This window comes from Saimiri boliviensis, chromosome 3 (assembly GCF_048565385.1).
Source record: "Saimiri boliviensis isolate mSaiBol1 chromosome 3, mSaiBol1.pri, whole genome shotgun sequence".
Classification (NCBI taxonomy): Eukaryota; Metazoa; Chordata; class Mammalia; order Primates; family Cebidae; genus Saimiri; species Saimiri boliviensis.
This window is the reverse complement of record NC_133451.1, coordinates 87,017,865-87,035,444: the sequence shown is the minus strand read 5'-3', so window position 1 is coordinate 87,035,444 and position 17,580 is coordinate 87,017,865. Positions and strand designations below refer to the sequence as shown.

Here is a 17,580-nt window from a genome sequence, read left to right as displayed (position 1 = left end):
TTTCCACAGGAGAAAATGGAAAAAATTCAAGCTTTACGTTTACATGATGATCTGAGGATGTAATGTAATGCTCAACCTTAAGGTTTTAGTTGATTATAAATGAAGGAGGTTAAAGCAAGAAAGAGATATCAAATTTTAGTCTATTAGATTAGCAAGGATAAAAAAGATGAAACACACATAGAGAGAAGGGCGATCTCTCTTATGAACTGTTGGTAGGATATAAACTGATAATACTAATTTACAGCACAGTTTGGCAGTGGAAATCAACATTTAAAATGAGTATCCTTTGATTTAGCAATCCCACTTCAAGCACTGCCTTCTGAAAAGATGATTATGCTTATTAGAAAAGATGTATGTACAAGGATGTTCAGTGAAGCAGTTTAAAGAGCACAACATTGGCAAATATCCAATGTCCATCAATAAAAAATTGTGTAAATAGTGCATACATAAGTTCATATATACAATAGTGCATTTTGTAATTGTTAAAAGAAATAGGAATATCTATTTGTTGACAGAAAAAACATTCATGACATTATTTTGATAAAACTTTTGTTTTAGAATACTTTTAGATTTATGAAAAAATTGTGCTAAAATTCTTACAGAATTTCAGGGATTCTGAATAACCAAAAAAAGTTAAAAAAAAATTAGAGATCTCACACTTCCTGATTCAAAAACTTATTACAAAGCTATAGTAATCAAAACAGTGTGGTACTAGCATAAACACAAAGCATATAGATGGATGGAACAGAATAGAGAGCCCAGAGATATACCCTTGGATGTATGGTCAAATGATTTTTAACACAGATGCCAAGACCATTCAAGCAGGAAAGAACAGTTTCCTCAACAAATGGATCCCTGGCTCCTTTTATTGACAAACAGTAATAGAAACCAAATTCTAGCTACTGGGTATATTTGTTGCAACTCAGAGGTCATTGTTTTGAGGCCCTCTTCAGAGGACAGAACTGGAAAAAATATGTATGTGTACTAAGCTGTGTATACATACACATCTGTAATTCTTTATCCTGTTAACTTAAAATGAGTTTATACTGATGTCCTGAAATCTAACCTAGTACCACATAGTTCATTCTTTGTGGTAGGCAAAGGCATTTTTATTTCCTTCTTTTTTTTTTCCTTCCTCCTTGCATTTTTATTTCCTTCTTTTCCAACAAGTGCGAAGCTTGGCTCCTACTATCAGCTATTTTCTTTAACTTATTTGTTAAACCAGTATACATGTAGAACAGTTTCAGAATTATTAACCTGTATTCCCATGAGAAATGACTTTACCATCTAGGTGTAATTTTTTTTTTTGTCTTTTTTTTTGTGTGTGTGTGAAGGGTTTTTGTTTGTTTAATACTTCTGAAAAGAATGCATATACAAAGAATTGAGACATGGGAAAGCATTGGTTCAACACTAATGAATCTACAAGAATTAGGATTGGGAAGGTGGGAAAGATTACCTCAACATTTTTAAAAACTGGAAACTGCAACCAAAATAAGCTGATAAAATCCCTATTAACACTTATGAAGAGTCTTCATAAGACTCTTTCCATGAGTTTGTTAAGCTAGAGAGCCTCACTTGGCTGCTCTAGGGTTCCTCATATGTAAAACAGAAAAGGGGATTCCCCTGACTGGTCCCCATGTTGTTAAGTGTTCTCCCCATCCCACCCTACCCCCAGCTTCTTAATGAAGCAGACCTCCATCCTCTTGAGAGGATGTGAATCATTCCACAGATGTCTGTCTTCTAGCACCACCCCTCATATTTTCTCTACATACCAGGTCTTCAGCTGCATTCTAGGAACACCATATACAACTGAGTTGCAAATCTATGCTAAGCATATAAGACAATGACTGACAGGGCAAAAAATTTTTTTAATTACAAACTCAATTCATTTGGTGTATTTCAAAGGTGCAGTACTTTTCTTCATTTATCAGTGAAAGAAGTTAGAAACTCACTTCCCCCCAAAATCAGCAAATGGCAAAAAAATGTCTTTGAAAGTCACAGTCACATATAGTGCATCCTAGAAAAGAGGAGGGGCAAGACAGGCTCCACCCACTTTCATGAGTTTCGTCAAATACTGGATCTACTCAAGGGTGGAGAGAAAAGGCAACTTTCAAAAAGGAGTATGTTATTAAATGAGGCATTTACTATACTCCTTCCTAAAAGCACCAGATGGGAAACATGTTTTCTAAACTAGATCTAGGAAGTGGAATGTGGAATCAATCTATCCTCCTCCCCTTAAGGGCTAACCACTGGTTAATGAATTAAAAAAAACAAGACTAAAAAACAACCCCCCCCCACACTCCCCCCAAAAAAAGAGGAGGAGGGGAAAACACTAAGATGTCCCAGATTACTCTCCAGAGTGGAACCAGGGAGCAGCTTCAACAATTCCAATTAGTCTGTTACAGAGTCATCCACAAGCATGTCTTGCTTTAAAAAAAAATTTTTTTTTTTTTTTAAACAACGAAACAAACTAGTACTAATCACTTTTCTGACAATATACAATTACTCAAAATTAACTAGTACTGGGAGGGGAAGGGGGGTCCATACCTATGGGCCTTGTCTCACACGAGTGCATGTGGGTAGGTGCAGGGCATTTGTCATTATTGCAAAAACGAATTTTAATTTTTAATCTTTAGTTTGATTTAAACATTGGTTTTAGTATGATGCTAACACTAGCTGTGCAGAAAGGGCTCTGAAGAGATGTTCATAGCAGCACACACCTGCGGCTCTTCCTCGGTTCTGGAGGCTCCAGGGCAGCCAATATTGCTTCATCAAATACATTCCTTAGGCCTTTCTGTGTGAGTGCAGAACACTCCACATACTTGACAGCCTTCAGGTCACGGGCCAGCTTTTCAGCAGTCTCTGGAGTGATAGGCTTCTGTTTGTTCTTGACAAGTTTCTCAATAGTAGAGGGGTCATCTCTGAGATCAATTTGGGTCCCAACAAGCAAGAAAGGAGTCTTTGGACAGTGGTGAGTTATCTCAGGCACCCACTTTTCTTTCACATTTTCAAATGAAGATGGAGAAACCACTGAAAAACAGACTAGAAATACATCTGTTTGTGGATAACTCAGCTGTCGTAATCTGTCATAATCCTCTTGCTCTGCAGCATCAAAAAGTCCAAGAGTATATGATTCTCCACCAATCATAACTTGACTGCACAGTTGTCAAAAACAGTCGGTACCTATTCCCATGGAAATTTGTTTGTTGTGTAGGATATCAGGAGATATGTTTTACCAACAGCACCATCGCCCACAACAACACACTTAATTGTCTGCATTGCTGAAATAGTTTTGTATCCACTTTAAATATTTCAAATCTGATGTTAACCTCAGCTTCTCCCTAGGTGTAATGTTTATGTACACTTCTTTTGACTTTAATTTTGCAATGTCCAGTCAATTGAGTCAACAATATGTAAAATTGTTTAAGAAGTTTCAAGAAAATACCTTTATTTTTACAGTCATGTGAGCATTTTACAGCTACATTCTTTATTTATTTGAGACAGAGTCTTGCCCTGTCTGCCAGGCTGGAATGCAGTGGCGTGATCTCAGCTCACTGCAACCTCTGCCTTCTGGGCTCAAGTGATTCTTGAGCTTCAGCTTCTCGAGTAGCTGGGAATACACATGAGTGCCACCATGCTCAGCTAATTTTTGTTTCTTTGTTTTTATTAAAGACCGGCTGATCTCGAACTCCTGACTCCCACTGATCAGCCCATCATGGTCTCCCAAACTGCTGGGATTACAGATGTGAGCCACCGAGTCCAGTCCAACTACATTATTATTGCTAAAGTTTGAAGCAAGGTAGAAGATAGCATGAAACACAGTTAAAAATTTGATTTAGCTCTTTCTAATCCACTTACAAATACAAATATAAATATGTATGTGTATGTGTATATATAGGTGTGTGTATGTGTATATACGTGTGTGCATGTTTGTGCACATATGCATCCATACATATGAAAGGTATATATATATATATACACACACACATATGCACACACAGATATATGCAAGTAGTGTATATATATTTGTCTTATTTATATGTGTTTTCATTGCTTGCTTTTTTTGAAACTAATTCATTGCTATGATTGCTGTGCCTACATGTTGGTCTACGTTTAAGGGTGTTATTTTTTGGTATGATTGTACCATTGTGTATTTACTTGTTTCCTTATATAGTAAGTGAGTGTATTCATTTCCTAGGGCTGTTGTAACAAAGTACCATACACCAAGTCACTTCAAACAAAGAAATTTGTCACATACTCTGGAGGCTAGAAGTCTGAAATCCTGGTGCCCAATGGACCATGCTCTCTCTGACAGGTCTAGGGGAGAATGCTTCCTTGTCTCTTCTAGCTTTTGGTATTTGCCAGCAATCCTTCGTGTTCCTTGGGATGTAGGCGCATCACTCCAGTCACATGGCCATATTCTCAGTGTGTATCTTCACATTGTCTTCCCTCTGTGCATGCTTGTGTTTACAAGGTATTTTCTTTTGTAAAAACATGAGTCACATTGGATTAAGGACCCATCCTGCTTTAGTATGACCTTATCTGAACTACTCTGCAATGAGCATATTTCCAAACAAGGACACATTTTGAAGTACTATGGGTTTTGGTTTTGACACGTCTTTTTTGGAGGATATACTTTAACCTTTAACAGTGACTTTCTCAGTTTTTGCTACTATAGGCATTAACATAATGAAAATACTTATGTGCACATCTTTGCGTATGTGTATGACAGTCTTCGGATAGAGGCTCCTAAGAGGAATTGTTGGGTCAGAGGGTAAATACTTTAAATATTTTATGATATTCTGCTAAATGGTTTTCCCAAAAACATTCATTCATTTGCCATCTTCCCAACATTGCATGACAGAGCCAGTTTCCTTACATTCCTGTGAACACTTAGTGTTACAATTTTTAAAAATTGTCCTTTTGTTGGAAAAATAGGCAGATAGAATATTTTTCTTTTTGCCCTAAAGTAGCTTTGATTGTATCATAAATCTTTTAGAGGAAATTCTGATAATTTCTTTCTGTAAGCCCTCTCCACAGAGGGCAAAAACACCTAGCCTTGAGTCTCAGTAGGAGACAGACTCTTTGTCTCCTCATCTGTCCCCTGGGCTGTGCTCCAATAGCAAACTATGTTTCTATTAACAACAATAACATAGAGGTGTTTGTAGTAATCTCTGATGTTAGTTTGTATTTCTCTGGGATCAGTGGTGCTATCTCCTTTGTCATTTTTTATTGCGTCTATTTGAATCTTCTCTCTTTTATTTTTTATTAGTCTTGCTATCTATCTATTTTATTGATCTTTTCAAAAAACCGGCTCCTGGATTTATTGATTTTTTGAAGGGTTTGTTGTGTCTCTTATCTCCTTCAGTTCTGCTCTGATTTTGGTTATATCTTATCTTCTAGTAGCTTTTGGTTTGTTTGATTTTGCTCCTCTAGTTTTTTAATTGCAATGTTAGGGTGTCTATTTTAGATCTTTCCTCACTTCTCATATTGACATTTACTGCCATATATTTCCCTCTAGACGCTGCTTTAAATATGTCCCAGAGATTCTGGTGCGTTCTATCTTTGTTTTCATTGGTTTCAAAGAACATCTTTTTTCTGCCTTCATTTTGTTATTTATCCAGTAGTCATTCAGGAGCAGGTTGTTCAGTTTCCATGTAGTTATATGGTTTTGAGTGAGTTTCTAAATCCTGAGCTCTAATTTGATTGCACTGTGGTCTGAGAGACTGCTTGTTATGATTTCTATTCTTTTGCATTTTCTGAGGAGTATTTTACTTATAATTATGTGGTCAATTTTAGAATAAGTGTGATGTGGGTCTGAGAATAACGTATGTCCTGTGGTTTTGGGGTGGAGAGTTCTGCAGATGTCTATTAGGTTTGCTTGGTCCAGATCTGAGTTCAAGTCCTGGATATCCTTGTATTCTGTCTCATTGATCTGTCTAGTATTGACAGTGGGGTGTTATAATCTCCTGCTATTATTGTGTGCGAGTCTAAGTCTTTTTGCATGTCATTAAGAACTTGCTTTATGTATCTGGGTGCTCCTGTATTGGGTGCATATATATTTAGAATAGTTAGCTCTTTTTGTTGCATTAATCCCTTCACCATTATGTAATGCCCTTTTTTGTAAATCTAGAAGAAATGGATAAATTCCTGGACACTTACACTCTCCCAAGACTAAACCAGGAAGAAGTTGAAATCCTGAATAAACCAATAACAAGGTCTGAAGTTGAGGCAGCAATTAATAGCTTATCAAACAAAAAAAGTACAGGACCAGATTTGTTCATAGAAGAATTCTACCAGAGGTACAAAGAGGAGATGGTACCATTCCTTCTGAAACTATTCCAAACAATACAAAAAGAAGGAATCCTCCCTAACTCATTTTGTGAGACCAATATCATCCCGATACCCAGTTGGCAGAGATGCAACTAAAAAAGAAAATTTCAAGCCCATATCTATGATGAATATCGATGCAAAAATCTTCAATAAAATACTGGCAAACGAAATCCAACAGCACATCAAAAAGCTTATCCATCACAATCAAGTCAGCTTCATGCCAGGGATGCAAGGCCGGTTCAACATCTGCAAATCTATAAATGTAATCCATCACATAAACAGAACCAAAGACAAAAACCACATGATTATCTCTATAGATGCAGAGAAGACCTTTGACAAAATTCAACAGCCCTTTATGCTAAAACTCTTAATAAACTAGGCATCGATGGATCATATCTCAAAATAATAAGAGCTATTTATGACAAACCCACAGCCAGTATCATAATGAATGGACAAAAACTGGAAGCATTTCTTTTGAAAACTGGCACAAGACAAGGATGCCCTTTCTCACCACTCCTATTCAACATAGTATTGGAAGTTCTAGGTACGGCCATCAGGCAAGAGAAATAAATAAGCGTATTCAAATAGGAAGAATCCCAGCACTTTGGGAGGCCAAGGCGGGCAGATCACAAGGTCATGAGATCGAGACCACCCTGGCCAACATGGTGAAACCCCATCTCTACTAAAAATGCGAAAATTAGCTGGGCATGGTGGCACACAGCTGTAATCCCAGCTACTCAGGAGGCTGCGGTGGAAGAATCGCTCGAACCCAGGAGGCAGAGGTTGCAGTGAACTGAGATCACACCATTGCACTCCAGCCTGGTGACAGTGCAAGACTGTTTCAAAAAAAGAAAAAAAGAAAAAGAAAAAGAAAACAGGAGTTACAGTATTCATTTTGAAGATACTCAAAATCTCTAAAGGATTCGAGAAATTTGTTCATGTAATTACAATGTTATAGATTCCTTTGGTTATTAAAATCTATTTTTCAAGAATACCTCTAGTAACTTCCCATGGCTGCTGTAACAAAGTACCACAAACTGAGTTGTTTAAAATCGAAGAATTTCATTGTCTCACAATGTTCTGGAGGCTTGATCAAAATCAACATGTTGGCAGGACCAAGCTTCTTCTAAATGCTCTAGGGAAACATCCTTCACTGATTCTTTCATCTTCTGATAGCTCCAGGTGTTTCCTTCCTTGCAGCAGCAAAGCCCCAGGGCTGGGTGCCATGGCTCACTCCTATAATCCCAGTCCTTTGAGGTCTGAGGTGGGTGGATCACTTGAGGTCAGGAGTCCGAGACCAGCTTGGCCAACCCAGCGAAATCCCATCTCTACCAAGAATGCAAAATGTAGTTGGGCATGGTGGTGAACACATGTAATCCCAGCTACTTAGGGGGAGGCTGAGGCAGGAGAATTGCTTGAACCAGGAGGTGGAGGTTGCAGTGAGCTGAGATTGTGCCACTGCGCTCCAGCCTGGGTGACAGAGCAAGACCCTGTCTCAAAAAAAAAAAAAAAAAGAAGAGAAAAACAGACACACTGGGAGGAGAACACCATGTGGAGACAGTCACAGAGGGAAGAGGACCATAACCGTGTGAAGATGAAGGCTGAGAATGGGGCTTTGCTGCTGCAAGGAAGGAAGGAAACACCTGGAGCTATCGGAAGATGAAAGGGTCAGGGAAGGATTTTTCCCTAGAGCATTTAGAAGAAGCTTGGTCCGGCCAACATGTTGATTTTGATCAAGACTTCAGAACAGCGAGACAATGAAATTCTTCGGTTTTAAGCCACTCAGTTTGTGGTACTTTGTTACAGCAGCCATGGGAAGTTACTAGAGGTATTCTTGAAAAATAGATTTTAATAACCAAAGGAATCTATAACATTGTAATTACATGAACAAATTTCTCGAATCCTTTAGAGATTTTCAATATTTTCTAAATGAATACTGTAACTCCTGTTTTTCTTTTTCGTTTTCTTTTTTTGAGACAGTCTTGCTCTGTTGCCAGGCTGGAGTGCAATGGTGTGATCTCGGTTCACTGCAACCTCTACCTCCTGGGTTTAAGCAATATTCCCACCTCAGCCTCCTGAGTAGCTGGGACTACAGGTGTGCGCCACCATGCCCAGCTAATTTTCATATTTTTAGTAAAGACGGGGTTTCACCATATTGGCCAGGGTGGTCTCGATCTCATGACCTTGTGATCTGCCCGCCTTGGCCTCCCAAAGTGCTGGGATTACAGGTGTGAATCACCACAACCGGTCAGATCCTGTTTTTTTTCATATGCATATCTGAATTTATATTCAGATGTGTATTTTCCCTCATATACTGTGACTCCTCCTGCTTTCAAAATACATAGTTCATCCATTTTGAAACATGTATTATCAGTCTTCTGGTTTGTTTACATGTGAGTACAAGAGCCTTTCTCTCCTGTGTGTTCTGAAACAAACAATGCTTGGCAACCTATATGTGGGGGATTTAGAGTTGTACTCGGCGTAAAAGAAAACCTGTGAAACTGCTGTGTTAGAACTAAGTGCCATGGTCACCAACTTATAGTTGGTAGTCAGTCCCTTTCATTTCTTCCTGCATGGATGACTTAAATAAACAACAAAGAGGACGTGTCAAAATTTCCGAAATTTTGGTCTTATTTCAACAATAGCTACTTGACCATTTTGTTATTGACTTAAAAAAAATAAAGCAGGCACAAGTTTTTCATTTGCTGTTGGCTGTCCTAGCCAGTTGCTCTCTTCCAAAAAAAATTCTAATAAAAACAATAAGTCTTATATTAGGTTTACTGTTTTTTCACCAAATGGTATAATTCTCAGAAAAATAAGACAGTAGTCTTGTGGCAAAGCTAGTTGTTTCCCTTGCCCTTGCATAGGAAAAGTATCTCATAAGTCATTAGTAGTTTATGTCAGCCTGGAAACAGAATCCTAGTTTTCCTTGAGGAGGAGATTTTAGGAACTACAGGGACTTTTGCATGTTGTGATATGGTCCTTGGCAAGGGGCAAGTCCTTTAAATGACAAACTGCTATGAGGTACTTCTCATCTAGGTATAGAGGGTATGTGATATTACCAGAGAAATACCTACATGTGTCTCACATATTTATCCTTAAGCATACTAAATCTAAATATTTTCAGTTTGAAAGTCTTAATATATATTTTATTATTCAGAAAACTGAAAGAGATCTCTTTTGATCTTATCTATTATCATAAGCAACAGGCATTCATTGCCACCTTTTATATATAGTTGCTAAAGAGTAGCAATATATTCTTACTCTTGCTAGCAGGCCATACAACTTAGTTGAGATGATGCAATTACCTTTCCATGCAATTAAAATAGACATTGTTTTTTCCTTTTCCTAATTATAGCAGTATATGGGGGTTTGGTACTTCTTTCTAGAAATTCATTTCTTTCCTTCCAGATGGGTAATAAATGGTATCTTTAAAATCTCATTAGTAAGAATAAACATAAGATTATATTATATCATTTTGAAGTAAACCCTATCGTTTATTTTATAACACTGTATAGCATTTTTCCTACTTTTGATCAAGAGGTATGAATAGGGACTGGATATCTCCTTCTGCCGGAAAAACCCCAAATAGACAAATACATGAAATGATGATTTGCAAGACATTGGACATAAGGCCACAAAAGACAGTGATACCTGAGGGAGCTGCCCTATTTGCTTCAGCTTATTGACTTGAGAGAATTGCCAGGCTTTGCACAGGAAGGGAGAACTCAGGTGGTGTCTACCACGTTCCCAGAGTTGAGGAAATGGAATTAGGAGGTCAGAGAGATCGAAGGGGCTAGAGTTTTCAGGAGAAAACTCTGACTAGATTAGAGCTGCACAGAAATCTCCAGATATCTGCAGAGGATCATTCTAGAATCCTCAGCTGAGTATTGATCAGCACATGAATGTGAGGAAACTACCTGAAGCTGGGGAAATAATCTATCAAAAGGATTAGAGGTAACAATACCCAGGGCTCATATAAGGGCAGGAATAAGGCCTACTACCTGAGCAAGACTAGGAAAGCTCATAATTTACAGGGTCTTGGATAAAGGAGTTTAGTTCTAGATTATACACAGCTGTAGTCCCACCTAACAAATCTTAAAAGCAAGACCCAAAGGTTTAAATTAAACTCAAAAATGTTTGTAAGAACACAAAAATACCCAGTGACCCATAAGATAAATTTCACAATGTTGGGGCTGAATAAAAAATTACCAGGCACACCAAGAAGCAAAAAAATATGATGCATAATGAGGAGAAAAATCAATCAAAACTGATCCAGAATGACACAGCTATTAGCATTAGCAGATAAGGACAGTTATTATAACTCTATGCCATAAATTAAGAAAGTGAAAGGAAAAATAGAATGTGTTGTGACATAAAAGAGATGAAAATTTCTCCAAATTTTGGGAAACGGAAACTAGTCTCTAAGATGAAAAATACACTGAAAGCAGCAGGGTGGGGAAAAATGGCAGACTGAGTATTGCAGAAGAGCTTCAGACAGAAGTGAAAGGATGTTAATCACTATAAAATCATAAAAGTATAAAACTCAGTGGTAGAGGTAAACTCATAATCAAATTCAGAATAATCCATTACTTTAATGATAGTATATAATTTTTCAAATCTCTAGTGTGAAGATTAAATGTTGAAGTGGTCAGTGATAACCATAGCTACAATATATTGTTCAGGAATACACAGTATAAGAAGATCCAAATTAAAAACACAATTATAAATTGTGGAGGAGAGAGTGAAAGTCTAGAATATTTGTATGTGACCAAAGTTCAACTGTTATCAGCCTAAAGTAGTCTTTCATTACTATAAGATTTTTTTGTAGGCCCCAGAGTACCTGCAAGGAAAAAATTTACAGCAGATGCACAAATGAGAAAGAGAAAGGAATCAAAGCTTATCACTGTAGAAACTCACCAAACCACAAAGGTAAACAATAAGAGAGGAAGAAATAAACAAAAGGTCTACAAAATAACTAGAAAAACATTAATGGAACTGCAGGAGTAAGCCTGTATTTATCAATAGTAGCCTTAAATGTAAACAAATGAAATTCTCCAATTAAAATAGAGTGGCTGAATGGATTTAAAAAAAAAAAAAACAAACACCCAAGTATATGTTGCCTTCAAGAGACTTACTTCACCTGTAAGAACACAAATAGACCGAAAGTAAAGGGTTGGAAAATAATATTCCATGAAAATGGAAGCCAAAGAGAGCAGAAGTAGCTATGTTTATATTACACAAAATAAACTTTAAGTCAAAAACTGTAAAAAGAGACAAAGATATCATTATATAATGATAAAGGGGTCAATTAAGCAAGAGAATATAACAACTGTAAAATCATTTGCCAGGTGCAGTGGCTCATGACTGTAATCATAGCACTTTGGGAGGCTAAGGTGGGTGGATTGCTTGAGCCCAGGAGTTCAAGACGAGCCTGGGAAACATGGCAAACCTTGTTTCTACTAAAAATACAAAAATTAACTGAGCATGTACATGCCTGTGGTCCCAGCTACTTGGGAGGCTCAGGTGGGAGGCTCACTTAAGATCAGAGGTCAACACTGCAGTGAGCCATGATTGCACCACTGCACTCCAGCCTGGGAAATGGAGTGAGACCTTGCCTCAAACAAACAAACAAACAAACAAAAAAACAAACAAACAAAAAAACAAAAGTCAGAACCCAAAACCAGAGCATTAAAATATGTAAAGTAAATACTATTAGCTCTACAGAGAGACATAGGTTTCAATCTAATAATAGTAGGAAAATTCACCACCCCATTTTCAGCAATGGACAGATCAGCAAGACAGAAAATCAACAAACAAACACTGGATTTAAAATGCACTCTAGCCTGGCACGGTGGCTCAGGCCTATAATCCCAGGACTTTGGGAGGCCGAGGTGGGTGGATCATGAGGTCAAGAGATCGAGACCATCCTAGTCAACATGGTGAAACCCCGTCTCTACTAAAAATACAAAAAATTAGCTGGGCACGGTGGTGCGTGCCTGTAATCCCAGCTACTCAGGAGGCTGAGGCAGGAGAATTGCCTGAACTCAGGAGGAGGAGGTTGCAGTGAGCTGAGATCATGCCATTGCACTCCAGCCTGGGTAACAAGAGCGAAACTCCATCACACTACCAGACTTCAGACTATACTACAAGGCTACAGTAATCAAAACAGCATGGTACTGGTACCAAAACAGAGATATAGACCAACGGAACAGAACAGAGGCCTTGGAGGAAACACAACATATCTACAACCATCTGATCTTTGACAAACCTGAAAAAAACAAGCAATGGGGAAAGGATTCCCTGTTTAATATATGGTGTTGGGAAAACTGACTAGCCATGTGCAGAAAGCAGAAACTGGACCCCTTCCTGACACCTTACACCAAAATTAACTCCAGATGGATTAAAGACTTAAACATAAGACCTAACACCATAAAAACCCTAGAAGAAAATCTAGGCAAAACCATTCAGGACATAGGCGTAGGCAAGGACTTCATGACCAAAACGCCAAAAGCATTGGCAACAAAAGCCAAAATAGACAAATGGGACCTAATCAAACTCCACAGCTTCTGCACGACAAAAGAAACAGTCATTAGAGTGAATTGGCAACGAACAGAATGGGAAAAAATTGTTGCAGTCTACCCATCTGACAAGGGGCTGATATCCAGAATTTACAAAGAACTAAAACAGATCTACAAGAAAAAAACAAACAAGACCATTCAAAAGTGGGCGAAGGATATGAACGACACTTTACAAAAGAAGACATACATGAGGCCAACAAACGTATGAAAAAATGCTCATCATCACTGGTCATCAGAGAAATGCAAATCAAAACTACATTGAGATACCATCTCACACCAGTTAGAATGGCGATCATTAAAAAATCTGGAGACAACAGATGCTGGAGAGGATGTGGAGAAATAGGAACACTTTTACACTGTTGGTGGGAGTGTAAATTAGTTCAACGATTGTGGCGATTCCTCAAGGACCTAAAAATAGAAATCCCATTTGACCCAGCAATCCCATTACTGGGTATATCTCCAAAGGATTATAAATCATTCTACTATAAGGACACATGCACACGAATGTTCATTGCAGCACTGTTTACAATAGCAAAGACCTGGAACCAACCCAAATGCCCATTGATGATAGACTGGCCAGGGAAAATGTGGTACATATACACCATGGAATATTACACAGCCATCAAAAATGATGAGTTCGTGTCCTTTGTAGGGACATGGATGAACCTGGAAACCATTATTCTCAGCAAACTGACACAAGAGCAGAAAATCAAACACCGCATGTTCTCACTCATAGGCGGGTGTTGAACACTGAGAACACATGGACACGGGAAGGGGAGCACTACACACTGGAGTCCATTGGGGGGAAATGAGGGAGGGTTGGGAGGGTGGGTAGGTGGGGGGAGATAGCATGGGGAGAAATGACAGATATAGGTGAGGAGAAGGAAGGCAGCAAATCACACTGCCATGTGTGTACCTATGCAACAATCTTGCATGTTCTTCACATGTACCCCCAAACCTAAAATGCAATTAAAAAATAATAAAATAAAATAAAATAAAATAAAATGCACTCTAGCAGGAGAATCATTGGAACCCAGGAGGTGGAAGCTGCAGTGAGCTGAAATCATGCCACTGTACTCCAGTCTGGGTGACAGAGCAAGACTCTGTCTCAGAAAAAAAAAAAAAGAATTGCACTATAGATAAAATGGTCCGAACAATCATTTACAGAACATTCCATCCAACAGCTGCACGATACACATTCCACTCAACAGCACATTAAACTTTCTCTAAGATAGATGATGTGTTAGGCACAAAACAAATCTCGACAAATTTATAAAAATAGAATTCATGTCAAGCATCTTTTCTGGACATAATGGAGTAAAAGTAGAAATCAATAGCACAAATAAATTTGGAAACTTCACTTCTATTAAACCTAGTATTGCAAGTCTTGGCCAGGGCAATCAGGAAAGAGAAAGAAACAATGGGCATCCTAATAGGAAGAGAGGAAGTCAAACTATCCCTGTTTGCAGATGACATGATCTTTTATCTAGAAAACCCCACAGTCTAAGACCAAATGCTCCTTAAGTTGATAAACAACTTCAGCAAAGTTTCAGAATACAGAATCAATGGCAAAAATCACTAACATTCCTATACACCAACAACAGTCAAGCTGAGAGCCAAATTAGGAACACAATCCCATTCAAAACTGCCATAAAAAGAATAAAATATCTAGGAACACAGCTAACCAAAGAGGTAAAAGATGTTTACAAAGAGAACTACAAAACATTGCTCAAAGAAATTAGAGATGACGTAAACAAATGGAAAAGCTTTTCATGCTTATGGAGAGGAAGACTCAATATCATTAAGATTGTTATATTGCCCAAAGCAATTTATAGATTCAATGCTGTTCCTATTAAACTACCAACAAGAGTCTTTGTAGAACTAGAAAAACCTATTTAAAAATTCATATGAAAGAACACTCCCCAAAATCCTGAATAGCCAAGGCAATTCTAAGCAAAAAGAACAAAGCTGGAAGCATCACACTACTCAATTTTAAACTATATTGCAGCTACAATAACCGAAACAGCATGGTACTAGTACAAAAACAGACATACAGACTGATGGAACAGAACAGAGAACCCAGAAATAAGGCCACACATCTACAACTATCTGATCTTTCACAAAACTGACAAAAACAAATGAAAGAAAAGGACTCTCTATTCACCAAATGGTGCTCGGATAACTGGCTAACCATATGCAGAGGACTGAAACTGGACCTCTTTCTTAAACTGTCTACAAAAATTAACTTCAAATGTATTAAAGACTTAAATATAAAGCAAAAAACCTGGAAGACAATGTAGGTAATACCATTGTGGACATAGGAATGGGCAAAGATTTCATGATGAAAATGCCAAAAGCAATTGCAATAAAAGCAAAAATTGACAAATGGGATCTAATGAAACTTAAGAGCTTCCACACAGTAAAAGAAACTTCAACAGAAGAAACAGACAACCTACAGAATAAGAGAAAACATTTGCAAACTATGCATCTGACAAAGGTCTAATATCTAGCATCAATACAGAACTTAAACAAATTTATGGGAAAAATCTCACAACCCCATTAAAAAGTGGGCAAAAAACATGAACAGACACTTTTCAAAAGAAGACATACATGTGGCAAACATATGAAAAAAGCTCCACCTCACTCATCATTAGAGAAATGCAAATGAAAACCCCAATGAGATACCATCTCACACCAGTCAGAGCTACCCAAGACCATGGGAACTACCCTCTTGCATCAGTGTGACCATGATGTGAGACATGGAGTCAAAGGAGATCATTTTGGAACTTTAAAATTTGACTATTCCACTGGATTTTGAATTTGCATGGGGCCTATAGCCCCTTTGTTTTGGTAATTTCTTTCAGTTGGAAACTCTGTTTTTACCCAATTCCTCTACTCCCATTGTATATAGGAAGTAATTAATTTGTTTTTGATTTTATAGGCTCATAGGTGCAAAGGACTTGCCTTGTCTCAGATGAGATTTTGGACTGTGGACTTTTGAGTTAATGCTGGAATGATTTAAGGCTTTGGGGGACTTTTGGGAAGGCATGATTATTTTTGAAATGTGAAGATATGAGATTTGGGAGGGGCTAGGGGTGGAATGATATGGTTTGGCCCTGTCCCCACCCAAATCTCATCTTGAATTGTAGTTCCCATAAACCCCATGTGTTGTGGGAAGGACCTGCTTGGAGGTAATTGAATCATGTGGGTGAGTTTTTTTCTTTGCTGCTCTCATGATAGCAAATAAGTCTTATGAGATCTGATGGTTTTCTAAAAGGGCACTTCCTCTTTTAGTATGCAGCCTTGCCTACTGCCATGTAAGGTGCGACTTTGCTCTTCCTTCTTCTGCCATGATTGTGAAGCCTACCCAGCCATGTGAAACTGTGAGTCAATTAAACCTCTTTGGTTTGTTAATTACCCAGTATTGGGTATGTCTTTATTAGCAGTGTGAGAATAAGCTAATACAATTTCTATATGATTTTTGTTTTTAATTTCGTTTATGTGATGAATCACATTTATTGACTTGTGTATGTTGAACCATCTCTGCATCCCCAGGAGGAAACCCACCTGATCATGGTAAATTATTTTTTTGATGTGCTGTTGGATTCAGTCTCTCTTGTTTTGTTGAGAATTTTTACATCTGTGTTCATTAGAGATATTGGTCTGTGGTTTCCTTTTTTTGTTAGTCCTTTCCTGGCTTTGGTATCAGTGATACTGGCTTTGTACAATGAGTTTGGGAGGATTCCCTCCTTCTCAATCTTTTGGAATAGTTTGAGTAGAATTGGTACTAGTTCTTCCTTGAATATCTGGTAGAATTAGGCTGTAAGTCTATCTTGTCCTAGGCTTATTTTTTTGTTGGCAGATTTTTTATTGCTGATTCAATCACATTGTTTGTTATTGGTCTGTTCAGAATTTCTATTTCTTCCTGATTAAAGGTAGGGGATCATATGTTTCCAGGAATTTATCCATTTCTTTTAGATTTTCTAGTTTGTGTACATAGAGGTGTTCATATTAGTCTGGAATGATATTTTGTATTTCTGTAATGTCGGTTTTAATATCTCCATTTTCATTTCAGATCTAGTAGTAATTGTTTTATGAATCAGGAAGTTCTGGAGTTAGATGCGTATTTTTAGGATTGTTGTATCTCCTTGTTTAATCACACTCAGCCTTTATCTGATATTTAAAAGATTGCATTTTGTTTTAGATCCACTACTGGAGAGTTAGTGTGATCTTTTGGGGGGTGTTATTCATATTGATAGAATTATTTTTCTGGGTCCCTCAGATTTGGAACTATTACTTCTAATTGTTTGTGAATTAATTTTTAATTTGACTGATTTAAAACAAATCTTTTCCCCTTTGTGGATGTGACTTTAATGCTTATCGTTGCCTGCCTTTGGCTCTGAGCACTTTCAAAGGTGAAGACTCTATATGAGTTCTTGGTTACAGAAGCTCTTTGTATGATGGATTTCTCAGATGACAGTTGTAGTAGCTATGTGTTGGGTGTGTGAGTTGGTTCACAGTCTCCTGTGGGGTTGAAATGATAGAGGTTTCATGAAGCTTATCTCATTTCCCAGTAGTGTGCACTTTTATTTTTTTCCTCCTGTATTATATTCACTAGGTTGAACAGTTCAGGCTTCAGTCCAGTAGGAGGTATTCACAGGTAAGA

At 37.8% G+C, this 17,580-nt stretch overlaps 2 pseudogenes; one reads left to right on the top strand and one right to left on the bottom strand.

The window, feature by feature from the left end:
* The window catches only part of LOC101047435 (large ribosomal subunit protein uL10-like), a 207,105-nt pseudogene that overhangs the window by 78,730 nt on the left and 110,795 nt on the right, over positions 1–17,580 (top strand).
* On the bottom strand, positions 2,686–3,341 carry LOC120363631 (cell division control protein 42 homolog pseudogene; annotated as a pseudogene).